The 13,262-nt window shown below is 39.7% G+C and overlaps 1 protein-coding gene and 1 long non-coding RNA gene across 3 annotated transcripts in view; one reads left to right on the top strand and one right to left on the bottom strand.

Annotated features, from left to right (window-relative positions):
- KCNB2 (potassium voltage-gated channel subfamily B member 2) overlaps positions 1-13,262 on the top strand; it is a 384,754-nt gene that overhangs the window by 357,952 nt on the left and 13,540 nt on the right. The gene's annotated exons all lie outside the window — the stretch shown is intronic.
- LOC140619974 (uncharacterized) lies at positions 11,100-12,635 on the bottom strand. Its single transcript, XR_012019732.1, has 2 exons — positions 12,384-12,635; positions 11,100-11,811 (listed from the first exon to the last, which is right to left on the bottom strand). It is a non-coding gene; the product is annotated as an uncharacterized lncRNA (long non-coding RNA).

Raw genomic sequence — 13,262 nt, 5'->3', positions numbered from 1 at the left:
TAACAAAAAGATCCTCAGGGACTGGACGTGGATGCCCTACTCTAGCTTTTTATCGTGCATTGTCAGGTGCTGGCAAAGGAAAGGGAAAATAATCATTCTAAAGTCATTTCCTATAGAGGAGACTTCTTGAATACACCAACCAAGTATAATGTGTTTATTCTGTTCTCAAGGCTTCTCTGAAAAAGAATTAAACTCTACATAGAATCAGTAGCAGTTTTCTGCATTGTGTGCATATTCACTTGGAGAATTCATTTTCCCATTTAGAGCATTATAATGTCTCTATTGAGCAGAAACTCTGACAACAGCCTCCATCCCGATTTCAGCCCCATTTCAGGGTCTTCTCAGTGACTCTTGTGGGTTCAAAGCCAGCCTTCTCTTCCCAGTGACACTAACAAAAAGAACAGATAGATTTGGGATTTGCACCCAGGATTTATTTATTTGCCCTTGGGTGAACATTGTCCGTGATCTGTGTTATGGCCTTTACCCTAAAACCAAACCAGCTTAATTCCCTCTAAACACACACACAAAAGTACACACACTCACTCAGACACAGGTGCACACACTCATACATACACGCATACACAGGCACACATCACTCAAAGTGTTTCACCTGGAAATAGTGTTTAACAGACAAGAGGGCTGAGGAACCAAGCGATTCATTTTTGGGCACATGTACTGAGGCATCAATGGTCACAATAGAGCAGAACCCTTCTCCTTACCCAGGGTGTTCTAGGCAGTCATGGCAGTCTTCAGTTTCAAGTGTCAGCTCAATGGGATGGGCTATTTCCCTCTTTAGTAGAGTTGTCTCTGGAGCCAGACTGGCTGGGTTCAAACCCTGGCTCTGCCACTTATCAGCTATGGGCACCTTACTGTACCTCAGTTTCCCAGTTGGTATAAAATCAGGACAACAATCGATTCAGCCGACCGTGTGGTGGTGAGGGCAACATGAATAATGAATATCAGATATTTAGCACTGTGCATGGTCTTTAACCATTGTGTCTTTCCTCTTCCCCTCTGTAAACTACCTACTTAAAATGTGTTTGAGACACTGACATGAGTTGATGCATGTAGATCTTTAGTGGTCACTATTAACCATCTCCCTCCATGTGGTTGACGTCCCTCGTCAAAACTTGATTGGAAAATTGGGATATCTTCATGAAAACTTTTGTGCATCGTCATCGTGGGATATTTACCCATTGACCCGTGGGTCTCTAATTATATCACTCACTATTCCATTTTTCAAGTTATGTTTGTAACAAAACCATGAAACCCAACTCCACATGGAAAGGAGCTTCCTGGGTTGTGACGGATGGAAGGTCGTCTAGTGGCTCTTTCCTTATGAAAATGCACGGAGCGGTTGAAATAACTAAGTTCAGGGAACACCTCCACAATATTTAGTTTTATTGTCCTAACATCCATACCTTGTGAGAGACAAACCACAAAGAAGGTGCACACGTGTCCTTCAGGAACCTTGTCGACTCAGTTCAGCAGTGCCAACATGGGAACTAGCTTTTATTTTTCACATACATGAAATATATTCTAAAAGATATGTGTTAAATACACAAAAGATATTTATATAACAAATCACATGCCATGCAGTGTTCCAACCACTTTAGATGTATTTATTCTTTAGAACAACTTTATCATGTAGTATTAGTCCTACCGTTATTTCAATATGGGGAAACTGAAGCACAAAAGGAATAAGGAGCTAGAAGAAAATCAATCCAGTAGCAAGAAACAGAGCTAGGATTTGGACCCAGATATCTGGAGTCAAAGGCTACATACTTAACTGTTATGCTTCCTAACCCATCTCTTAATAATTAACACCTGAGGCAACTCCAGGGAATGCTCAACCCAGGGCCTGGTTTTATAGGCAAGGGAATAAATGATTAGGAGAAAGAGTCTGACCTTTTGAGCAGCCTCACGTACCTAGAAACTTAGTTATTGCTATTTTGCTCAGAAATGCACCACTGATTCAAGTGAGGCGAAGCCTAGCAACAATGCTAATCTAAGTACCAAAGAGTGAAAAGGGGGTTTATCTTGAAAATGCTCTCCAGCATTATTGGCAACCAGTGCTGAAAAGCAAGGCCAAATTCAGAATTACAGTGAATATAAATAAAAAGAGAAGTCATTTTATATCTTCTCTTTAGAGTATACCATTTTTTAAAGAAAAGATAGCTTTTATGTAACATCTATATTTCCAGGGGAAACCTAAAGGAATTTGCTGGAGAGCATGATGGAACAGCGACACCTACTGGTGGGAATGAGCCTCACGTCATAGATTTCTATCCTTTATTTTAAGAATGACAGCAATTATTATTATTTGAAATGTCTTGGATATGGACAGAATCTTCCCTTTGGGATATTACATTTTAAAAGGAAAAAAATCATATGTATCCAGCTATTTATGAAACAACTCAAGCACAGCATCTCTACTGTCCCTTATAGGAATACCAAGCTACTTTTTAGGATCCTGCATCAATCCACTGCGTTTGGGGGAGGCAAACACCAGGCTGGGTGCAAGGTCCCTGGGGCCTTTCATTACTCTCATCTCGACTCAACAGACCATGACTGAACACTTGCATTCCAAGGATAGGTAAGAGAATGGCCCATCCCACAAGGCACTCCCAACTCAGAAGCCAGGAGCTAAGATGCTCATCATGCTTGACATCTGAGAGTGGGCCTCAGGAGCTCCTCATCCAGTCTGGAGCTCCCAGAAATCACACCTGGTCTAATAAGATCAGACCTTCTGGTCTCTTATGGGGCACTCAGATGTTACTTTGATTCCTCAGAATTTTTGATTCCCTAAAAAATTCCATGAATGGTTAATCATTTAAATTCTCTCCTATACCATGTCAGTTGGTTGGAGTTGGGATTGTACTTTGATAAACTTTCTAAGTTTTGTCTAAGAGAAGGAGTTCAGAAGGAATAAATGGATGGAAAATGAAGTTTAGGAGAGAAGAAAACCTTGCAGGGAGTGGGAATATCACTCCTCTTTTGCTTGGGTTCCATTAATTAAAGCACTTTGGATTCTGTTTAAACCTTCTAAACTTCCTAGCAAGAACCATGTATAATTGAAAAACCTTGATAGCTTTAGGAGAAAGAGTTCTCAGTTGGGTTGTTGGGATGCAATGGTTTATTTTGCCTTGTTTTTGTTTCAATGTGGAATTTGGAGGTAAAGTAAAAGAACTTGCCTACCTGAAAGTGCAATTGAATGATGTAAAAGTGATTAAGGCACCCAGTGATCCAAACAAGATAGTTTCATCTATGGGGAGATAAGAGTATTGAAAACAAGTTAATGAGGAACGTGCATATTGCATTGAAAATATAGCCAAAGGATCCCTGGGTGGTGCAGCGGTTTAGCGCCTGCCTTTGGCCCAAGGTGCAATCCTGGAGACCCGGGATCGAGTCCCACGTCGGGCTCCCGGTGCATGGAGCCTGCTTCTCCCTCTGCCTGTGTCTCTGCCTCTCTCTCTCTCTCTCTGTGTGACTATCATAAATAAATTTTAAAAAATTTAAAAACTTAAAAAAAAGGAAAATATAGCCAATTATGTACTACTATAGCCAATATGTACTACTAAATATTAAAAATAAATTCATGAATACTATTGATTAGAAAAAATTACTGATTAAATTTTATTTATTAAGCACTTAAGTATAAGCATTATGTTTAGAGCTCTAAAGAAAATGTCTCCCTCAAATCTGTCCTGACCATTGAGAAGTTGTAATCCAGAGTGGGGAGATGAGACAAATGACTAATCGATAAGATCATAGGAAAGGGCAGCCCGGGTGGCTCAGCAGTTTGGCACCGCCTTCGGCCCAGGGCATGATCCTGGAGACGGGGATCAAGTCCCACATCAGGTTCCCTGTATGGAGCCTGCTTCTCCCTTTACCTGTGTCTCTGCCTCTCTCTATCTCCCTCTCTCTCTCTCATAAATAAAAATCTAAAATATATATATATATCATAAGAAAGATTTACTGGCAGACTGCAACTGGTAAGGGCAAGGAAAGCATCTTCCACTCTGAATACTCTCTTCCCTCACATTCATTTCATCCCCAGACAGAAAGGTAGTTGAAATTGAAAGGTTAACATAGTTGTTTAGGAATGAAAAGTTAAGGGCCAGAGAAGGGAAAAGAAGAGATGGATTGGAAAGTAGGTCTTGAGTAGCCTGGGTGGCTCAGCAGTTTAGCGCCGCCTTCAGCCCAGGGTGTGATCCTGGAGACCTGGGATTGAGTCCCACGTCAGGTTCCCTGTATGGAGCCTGCTTCTGCCTTCTCCCTCTGTCTCCCTCTGTCTCTCTCTGTCTCTCTCTGTCTCTGTCTCTCTCTCTCTCTTATATGAATAAATAAATAAAATCTTTTTTTAAAAAAAGGAAAATAGGTCTTATAGGATGAATGAATAGAAGTTAGGGATTTGAATGTGGAGCTTGAGGAAGAAGACTTGTATATGAACATTGATACAGACATACAGAACTGGGGGAAAAAACTTTAACTCCAAGGCCAGAAAAATGAAATAAAGACTGTATGTATAGAAAAATCAAGAGGGATTTGTGGCAGGAAGTTCAGATGGAAGGTGACATCATAAGCTTCCTTTTTCAACTGTAAGACTAGAGGAACCAATGAATATGTAGGTGGAAATATCACCTAGGAAGTTGGAAATGGTATAACTGGTTTCAGGAAACAATTTCTAAATCAGGAAATCTATGGAAAGAATCCATGACATTTTGAAATTTTGTGAAACCCCCCCCCCCCCAAAAAAAATACCTGTGCAAAGAACTTATATTAATTTGTTTATATTAGGGATTAATTTGAAATCACTTTCACTCCCATGTGCTTTTGTAGAAGGTTAGTTCAATATAAAAGGTTGTTCATTATAAAGGAATCTTCTAGACATAAAGAGCAATAAATCATTAAGCTAAGAAGGAAAAATTTCCTTCTGAGACTTTTTCAATGATTACTGAAATTGAGAAATCGTCTGTTTAGAGAGTGAATAAAATGAAATAAACTCATCTATGGCTAAGAGAAACCAAGAATCAAAAGGTTGAATTTAGCACCAAATATACTTTCAGTGGAAGAAAGTAAACACTATCATCAGTTGGCTAAAAGCAGTCATTAATAAGTGAGATATCACCCTTATTAAAATGTTCAGATAAAAAAGAAAGCCAAAAACCAATGTAAATAAGAAGGAATTTATTTATACTACCCTTAAGTGAGTATATGGTCATTTTATTAAAAACAAAGAATAAATTCCAAAGTCAAAAGCCTGAGAACTAATCAATAGGTCAACTCTATCTAAAATATCCTTAATTGACAAGTGTACGCCACGTGAAAGAACCAAGTATTTAGGTTCAGTTCAAGCAGAATTTTTATTCTGCTAGTGAGGTTGAGATTAGGTGAGAAAAAAAAATATTACTTACCATTCATTTAAGTGGTAAATATTTTTGAAAGAATGATGATTCCTGGTACCAGAGCACATTTCACCAATAATATTAGCCTTGTAATAAGGTACAGTGGGTGTATAACTTAAAAAGTTCTACAGATCAAAAATATCTCTATTGCCTGAAATTCTACAGATGAGGTTATACTCATTTGGGTCAAGATACAAGCCAGCTCTCATAGTGGTATCAATTTGGTAGAACATGAGCCAAAGGTAAAGGCTACTGGACAGTATTTCTATAGAGAATGGAGACGGTGGAAGGAGGGGGCAGCAGCAGGATGTGCTTTGATGGAGACCCCCGAGCAGCCCCCCAGAGGCTGAGAACTTGGCCCTACAAGGCAAGGGGAGGGAAAGGAATGAATGTGAAAGGTACAGAGAGAGGGTAGAAGAAGAAGCAGGCTGAAGGGAGCCCAGAATAAATAAAACTTGTCCCACAACATCTCCCAGACTAACCTGGAATGCCAATATGCAATGGGCCAATTATGTTCTCATTTTCAACCTACCTAGTCATGGTTTTGCAGAGAGCAAATTAGTTCTTTTCAGCCCATTTCTATTGTGAATTTTGGTGTTCTTTGTTTTTCTGCCAAATATGTGGTACCTGACAATCTCCCAACCATATCATTAGGATGAGAACTTTAAAGCAAAAAGATCAAGCAGCATAAAAGTTGTGTCTTCTGCAGCAGTGCTAAGCCATCATTTGCCTGTGCTTTGTTCTCTTGTCTGCTTAGATTTTCAGAAGCAAAAACCTACTATTTATGCAATGAGAGAATGGGGCTGTGGGAACGACACTGAGTTTTTTTTATTATTATTATTATGTTAACTCTTTTATTTATATAGAAAGCTTAGAATTTGTTTTACTCAGCTTAATGTCTTAGGAAATAAGATTTAGAAACTCTAAGGGCCACAGATGGTATTTGTTGGATTTGCATTTGCATAAATAAAAATTTGATGAGATAACACACATATTCAATGGGCCTTCTTTGGGTTGAGTATTCAGACCTGAACAAAATCCTAGAAAATGCTTTTTAAGAAATTCTGAACCAATTTATAAATAATGTGACAAAATGAATTTTATATACTTTATTATGTTTATCTAAATGATCTAAAACCATAAAATAATACCCTGATACTATGAGAAAACCAATGATTCTGTTTCTCCCAGAGCCAAAACCTCTCAGCCTCTTACAGGCCAGTTAATGTGGTACCGCTGGTTGGTGACAGCCAGGCCTCACTGGATTGCAGTTTTATGTGTTAGCTTAATATAATGTGTTTAGTTATGCCCTCTGCCTGTTTGGGAAGGTCAAATTTTAGCTTTTTGGCATATATAAAACTGACCTGGCACTTAGAAGACCTAGAAGTGTAAAAGACAAAGCTGTGTTCAATAACCAACTCTGCAAACAACAGCTGTGGCCACTAATAAAATAGCCATTTATTTGTGAGTAAATAGTGTGGAAAAGACATAGGTCTTTTCCAGCATGTCCTCAAACACAGGAGGCAATGTTTATCAGTATTCTTGTCTCCAAACGAGAGAGACAGCTGTTTATGTATATGCAGGCATGTGTTTGTATGTGTACATATGCTATACCATGAAATGAAAGTGCTTCTATGAAAAATGTCCACCTCTTCACATGTTTATGTGTCTTCAGCACCACATGGAAGGACAGCGCCACCTGATTTGTAGCAGGGATGGGTTTCCCATTGTCCTGTCCACTAACTCTCCTTTCCACGGTGGCCCCCTATGGAGTTTCCCCTATGGCATATCCACAGAACCCCAAGTCTCCAAAAAACCCATTTTGAAAACCGAAGAAGGAAGTGATTCTCAATATGGAGATCAAGAAAGATTATTTTAGAAAACATAGCGCTTAAACTGAGCCTGATTCAAAACACAGAACATATGCTTCTGAACAGACATTCCTTCCTGCCATGAGAAGGAAAGATGTGTGGTAGCCTTCAGACCTGATCCTCTACCTCCCTTCACAGCTGGTGAATATTTTACCAGCTGTAGGAAAGCAGGCATGGCCAGAGGCTTTGACAGGGTGACTATATATAAGTCAACAACTGGCAGACTTCTACCTAAAAAGTAAGAAATTCAGACATGAGAATGTTAAGGCTATATATGAAACAGATCTGAACACTTTTCGTAATACAATCGGTATATTTTTGTATGTAGACTAAATATCTGGGCAGTTGAATTTTACATTGCTAACCAGGAATCATTGTAGACATAAGTCTTCGTCTGTGAAAACTATTTGTTGAATATGTACAGAAACATTAACCACTGTTAAATAAGCACCTACTGGATGCTGTGTATATTTAAGCTCTAATCTTGATCTTATCAGCTCTATTACCCGAAAAGTAGATGCCTCACAGTTGTATGAGTGACAGACTGGGATTTGAATCTAAAACATGACCTATAAGCTAAGACTAGTTTAAAATGATGGCATCAATTATTTTAATATTAATTATTTAGGTCATACATAACTCTTATGGGGTAAACATGTATGTAATCAAAAATCCAGTCTTTTATTTTGAGACAAATCATCTCACTGAAAAATCCACACGATATTTAGAAACCAATATCAGACAATGGTCTATATCAATAATGTCAACTTCTATTCAGTTTTGAATTATTTAATTCAGAGGTTAATTTTTTAAAAGTCCTGAGGCACCTGGGTGGCTCAGTCGGTTAAGCATCTGCCTTCTGCTCACGTCATGATCCTGGGATTAAGCCCAGGTTAAGTCAGTTCCCTGCTCAGCAGGGAGTCTGCTTCTCCCTCTCTCTCTGCCCCTCCCTGCCGCTCATGCTCTCTTTCTCTGTCAAATAAATAAATAAAATCTTTTAAAAAATAAATTAAATAAATGTAAAAGTCCTAAAATGGCAATAATAACCAGGCAGGGTTTAATATATGACACTTCCTTGCAACAAAAGTATATAACCATATGAATTTTATAAGAGGTTTGCAAAATAGATTTGCTCGTTATTAATGACAATTTCTCATTCCAGCTTTATCCTAGAAAATATCATGAAGTAAACTCCTTGGATCCATTTAAAACCCAAATAACAAGCACAAAAAGTAGTGAATAAAAAATCAGAAATCTAAATGTCAGAACTAAGAAAGGGTCTATATGAATATGCCACAGAAGCGATATAAAGGTAGATAAGTTGTCAAAGTCCTAAGTCAGAGTAATATTGAAAGGCTAAGAGTTTGTCCTTGGGGGAGAGTAGGCTTCCTTCTCTCTCATTGATAGAAATTATCTGAAACTCAGCTTGGGAAACATTAGCATCATGTTACCTTTATATAAGTCATTGAAATAAAATAAGTATAATTTAATGACTATTGTTACCATTATTTAGGAGTAGGAATTACAATTCAATAAACACTTGACAAAACATTACTCACCTCCCTGATATTCTCTGATGCTAGTTATGGGGCACCTAGGTGGCACATCGATGGAGCTGCAGACTCTTGGTTTCAGCTCAGGGCATGACTTCAGGGTCATGGGATCAAGCCCCACGTCTCACTCACCTCCATCTGCTTGTTACTTTCCCTCTGCCCTTCCTGCTAGTGGTCTCATAATCTCTTTCTCAAATACATAAATCTTTTTTAAAATGCTGGTTATGACTCAGAACTGATTTATGATCCACAAAGGGGTTGTTTCTCACAGTTTGAAAAATGCTATGCAAAAGAGCTGTACATGGGCCCTTCACTGGCTCAGCCAGTAGAGCATGAGGCTGTTGCTCTCAGGGTCATGAGTTCAAGCCCCACATTACCCATATTAGGGGTAGAGTTTACTTTAAATAAATAAGTAAAACGTAAATACGTAAGTCATTTTCAGAAGGTGCTGTATGTAGGTAGCTGTTTTGGAAGGACCCACTTACAGAGAGACAGAGATACACTTACTAGTGCTTTTTATGTAAAAAATTGGTTTATCTAGACAACACTTTTAACTTATAAACCAACACTACAGAAAATGTCCTAAAACTGAATTTGTAAATTCCCTAATATCAGGAATGAATCCTTGGCTCAGTCAGTTGAGCATCTGCCTTTGGCGCAAGTCATAATCCCAGAGTCCTGGGATCGATCCCCACATCCAGACTCCCTGCTCAGAGGGGAGGCTGCTTCCCCCCTTCCCCCTGCTGCACTCTCTGCCAAGTAAAAAACTAAAATCTTTTAAAATAAAATAAATTTCCTAACATCAGAGAATTTTCTTATTGCCTACTTTACCACGTTAATCTGTTATTTTGTAGTATTTCCTTACTTATCTTTCTCCTACATCCTGCTGGTGTAAGTGACTTCCATAGCTTCTGGACCTACATGTTCTAACTTGTGGCTGCTACTTAGAATGCAGGTGTTAATTACCTACTTAACAAATCCTACTATTTACTCCCAACAGTAAATACAACTTAGTTTCTCCCAATTAAACTGTTTTTCCTGCTGACTAAGGTTCCAAACCTCTTTGATTTTCCACTCCTTTGCACATAACATTAAATCCACTTTTGAAGGAAATCTGTGGAATGGCTCTGTGTGTTCTCAGCTCTAACACTAAAGACTAGACCCTCTCCATTGAAAAATACAGCCTGACTATTGGTTTCCCAGGGCTTCTGCAACAAAATGCCACAAACTGGGTGGCTCAAAACAACAGAAACATATCCCACCACAGCTCTGGAAGCTAGAAGTCTGCAATCCAGGTGTCAGCGGGGCCCTTGCTGCCTCTGGAGGCTCTACAGAGGAATCCTGCCCTGTCTTGTCCTAGCTTCTGGTGGTTGTTATCGATTCTAGGATTCCTCTGCTTAGAGCCATATCACTCTAATTCCTGCCTCCACTGCCACATAGCTATCTTCCCTTTGTGTGTTTTTCTGCATCTCTCCAGTCCTCTTTAGAAAGACAACAGTCATCGCATTTAGGACCCACTCTAACTGAATATGACTCCATCTTAATTACGTCTGCAAATAAGGTCACATTCTGAGGTTCTGGATGTACAGGAATTTAGGAGGGCACTATTCAATCCAGCATGCTGACTCTCCAAAAGGACCAGACATTTATCTCTACCAGACTTACTGAAATCAGTCGGCAGCATCCACAGAAATGAGCTCAGTGGCAACTACATAGGGAACAGTGTGCTAACTTCTAAGAGGAAGTTGTAAGAATGCTTCTAACAATATATACTAGTGAATAATTCTGCCCTAAATCCTGGAGTCCATAGGGAAAAAAATGTATTTGGTTAGTGTAAAAATATTGGCATTTCTATGGAATTGTATAACCTCTAGAACACTCCCACATGCACCATGTAATGTCATCATCACTACAACCCAGTAATGTAGATGAAATTGTCACAAGTAGCCCCAGGCTACACAAGGAGAAACGGTGGCTCCAGTCTTTACTTGGGTCATGTGATTAATTTAGTAATGCAGACCCAGGGAGAAGGTCAGGTCCTCTAACTCCTAACCCAGCATTCTTTCTACGGTCAAGCTCAAGTGTATTATGTGAAAGTGTTTAAAGCAATGACTGTCAACTGCAGGCTGGACAGGAGGTCAGGGAGGAATTGGAGACCGCGTTAGCATCACCTATGGGGCTTTTTTCTAGTAACTATACCCACTCACCCCAGAACCTCTGAATAATGTTAAAAACTGAGATCCACTGTAAAAATCTGCAGAAGAGCCTCTGAAGCTGATTGTTTTATTGGCATGCTTTTGTGCCTTAGGTCAGGGCTTCTCAAATTTCAATGTGCATATGAACCCCTTGGGAATCTTGTAAGGACAGATTCCGATTCAGCAGGCCCCAGATGGGACCTCATATTCTTCTGCATTTCCAGTAAGCTCCCAGGTGATCCTGCTGTTTCAGGATCACATTTTGAAGGCCTTATATAGTCCTCCTGAGAGAACCCAGGAGTGACTCTATACCGATAACAGAATGTGTCTGTGTGATTGTAGGAAATGACCACATCCAACAGCTGTAAAAAGCAGGACCCTCTGCCCAGTAAACACCTCCTCAGTTCCTGATAAGTACAGACGTGCTTGAGCCCATTCACATCATTCCACGATTGTTGCTGTCCGAACAAGCCAAGCAGGATTCAGGTAAAGGCCCTTGTTTGTGGTGCTCATGAAGAGCACCTGTCATTGGGCAAAGGGAGCATCACGGAGCTGCTGCTGCTTTCTGGCGCTGGGACCCCACAGCAGCCTGCCTCCAGGAGCATATATGTAAAGCACACCCTGCAAGTATTCTGGAAGCACAGCTGGATTGGCTCTCCTCTCACTGTTCCTTTGGCAGAGCTGCTCCATTTCAGAGTGGCCCGCATGTGTCATCCGTTTTCTGCCATTCTGTAATGTGGTCTTGATGATGCTGACCCCAAAAGTACTTTTCAGAAGAGGTTTGCTGCAGAGATTCATTAAAAGGAAAATAATGATTTCATTATGGCTTTGGGGCTTTTTTTTTTTTCTCCTGAAACTGCTGGGTCGCAGTCTTTAGGTATAGGGATAATGGTGGAAATAAATCCTTGCCTTTCTCTGTTGATGGTGATTGATGAGCTGATGAGGCCACTGAGGTGTCCAAGGAACAAAGCCAGGTTTCAATGGCACTTTAAATCTGAAAATTTAGAAGACTTCCTTGCAGAAATTGGAAGTTGGAGTGGGTGAGAAATAGTTCAACAAATGAGCGTACTTTCAGCTAGTATAAATGGGTGCCCCCACTAGTCTTTGCCCAGTGTGATTGCAGAAAGTACACTTCAGGTAAAATTTTATAAAGGAAAATAGCTCTGGCAAATAATAGTGTGTGTCTTGTAATGTTTTCCTATACCAATAAACTGTTGTTTAACTCTAAGAGAGAAATTTTTCTATTTCTCTTCCAAACCCTGAAGTGCTTATTAGAATTTTTTTTGATATGAAGAAATACTATTTTCAAAGAAAGTGACAATTTAAGTAAAGGATCACTCTGAGCTTCGTACTCACATGAGATACTCAACGGAGATACGTTGGGGGCACTGTCTTCCTGGTAAACTGAGTCATAAACATGAGGGTTCCTAGACTTGCCATCTTCACAGCAGGTGAGGTTGAGATCACCTTATCAATAATTTAGTAATGTACTTCCTTCTGGAACCACTGCAGTAGAAAATTCTGCTCTTCAGTTGCTCTTCTACCCCAGTCAGCCCAGAAAGTCTGATCTCCCCCTGAATGATGAGCCCAGAAGAATGCTAAGAAATCATCTGGAGGGAGAAGCAGAAAGGGATTTAGCAGGGCTTCTGAATACTTGGGAGATAAGGAAGGGACAAAGGAACATAATCTAGGATGCACTCATTGCTCCCTGGGGTGTCATATCTGGATTAAAGTGCCAAGTCCTTTGGGGCCTTACCCTTCATCGTTCATTGCCACCACTTAGAAATGGGGGTGCTCCTGAATAAGGAGAACTACCAGAGGTTTACATTTGCACCTTAGCCTCAATAGCTAGAAACCCCAGAGAAGCCTCTAACTGGAGCTCATCTACAATTTCCTGACTCGCAGGAGAAAGGTGATTTTAACCTGGAATCATAAGTAAGCTGTTAACTCTAAAATGTGCTTGCAAAATAGGTCAAGCAAGAGGGCATTGGGTCAATAAGTGTTACCAAGTTAAAGTAGAAGAGACAGTACACTGCTTTTCTCTTTAGTCTTTGTTTTTCCTTTGCTTTATGTTTTGCTATTTCCTTGTGGCTTAGAATGTAAAATCGATTGTTAAAAAGTTTTGTTCTGAATAAATATTTATCTTTTGTATTGCTAAAAAAAAAAAAAAGTCCACGTAATTGGTGATCTTTCTAAATTGCAAATCTGAGCATGCTGTTCCCTTGCTTAAATTTT

The sequence above is a fragment of the Canis lupus genome, chromosome 28 (genome assembly GCF_048164855.1).
Source record: "Canis lupus baileyi chromosome 28, mCanLup2.hap1, whole genome shotgun sequence".
In the NCBI taxonomy this organism is placed as follows: Eukaryota; Metazoa; Chordata; class Mammalia; order Carnivora; family Canidae; genus Canis; species Canis lupus.
This window is presented reverse-complemented; position numbering and strand designations above follow the sequence as displayed.